The sequence below is a fragment of the Chroicocephalus ridibundus genome, chromosome 5 (assembly GCF_963924245.1).
Source record: "Chroicocephalus ridibundus chromosome 5, bChrRid1.1, whole genome shotgun sequence".
Classification (NCBI taxonomy): Eukaryota; Metazoa; Chordata; class Aves; order Charadriiformes; family Laridae; genus Chroicocephalus; species Chroicocephalus ridibundus.
In genome coordinates this window covers 11,307,452-11,308,598 of record NC_086288.1, presented here as the reverse complement: position 1 = coordinate 11,308,598, position 1,147 = coordinate 11,307,452, and the positions used below count along the sequence as shown (strand labels likewise).

The 1,147-nt window shown below is 73.3% G+C and overlaps 1 protein-coding gene across 1 annotated transcript in view; it reads left to right on the top strand.

Moving 5' to 3' along the window:
• The first annotated feature begins 631 nt into the window (after window positions 1-631).
• HHIP (hedgehog interacting protein) overlaps window positions 632-1,147 on the top strand; it is an 83,158-nt gene continuing 82,642 nt past the window's right edge. Inside the window, exon 1 of the mRNA XM_063335864.1 lies at window positions 632-1,147. This exon is cut by the window's right edge and continues 285 nt beyond it. The gene's annotated coding sequence lies outside the window, so the exon portion shown is untranslated.

The window sequence follows — 1,147 nt, the reverse complement described above, 5'->3', positions numbered from 1 at the left end:
GCTCGGCTAAAAACCCACCGGGAGCTGGCGGTGACCCCGCCGCTCTCCCCTGCACCCCTCGACGCCTTCCCCGCGCCTCTGGAACCTTCCCTGGCGCCCGGGGGATGAGTCGGGGGTGCCCGCGGCGGGCACGGCCCGTCACGCCCGGATGCAGCCCCTCTGTCAGGCCGGCCAAGGTTGGAGGGGGGGGGTTCTGCCGCCGGGCCCGCGGGGCGGCCACCTCAGCCCTCAGGGCGGCCACCTCAGCCCTCAGGGCGGCGGGACCCACCTACAGCGCTCGCCTTCTGCCGGGCACGGACGCGGCTCCACCGGTTCCCGCCGAGACAAGGCGGGGTGGTGGGGGGAGAAGGCGCCTTTCCAGGGCCGGGGGACTCGGGGAGAGGGGGGGGCGACCCCCGGTGCCGCCGCCGAGGGGAGCGCTCCAGGGTCCCTGCCTCCCGCCCGCGCCGCTGAGGGGAGGCGGGGAGGGGGGGGGTGGGGGGCGAGGCCGGGCGCGTCGCCGCCGCTTCCCGCCGGGTCCGGCGCGCGCGGCCGGTGGCGGCGGGTGACGTGCAGGGCGCGCGGTGGCAGCACCTCCCCGCGCGCGGCTTAAAAAGAAGAAGAAAAGAGGGAGCGAAACATGAGAGCCCGAGCGAGCCCCAGCCGCCGCCGGCAGCAGCGGAGCGGGCATCCACCGGCCCGGCTGCCGCCGCCGCCGCCGTCCCACCTCGGGGACACCCTTCCTATGGGACGACGGCAAGTGAAGGGCTGGTGCTGCCGCCGCCGCCGCCCGCTGCCCGGCCCGCCCCGAGCCTCGGCGCCTCGGCGCGGCAGCGGCAGCTGCTAAAACCTGTGCGACGCTTTTGCACAACTTCGCCGGCTTCCCGAGAGCATCCTCCCCGCCCGGCGCACACCCCCCCCCACCCCCCCGCCGGGGGTTTGTTCCCCCGCTTCTGCCCTTCTCCCCTCCGCCTTTTCGGAAGCGGGGGTGGCCGAAAGCGCTTTTCCCTCCGCCGGCTTTTTTTAATTGCTACCGTTATTATTCCCCTCCAGACTTTCCCCTTCTGGGGGAGGGAGGTGGTTTCCTGATCCGAAGTGCAAAGAAAAGTCAGTGGGATTCCCCTCCTTCTCCCCCCCCCCTCCCCTACCCCCCCTTTTTTGGGTGCAT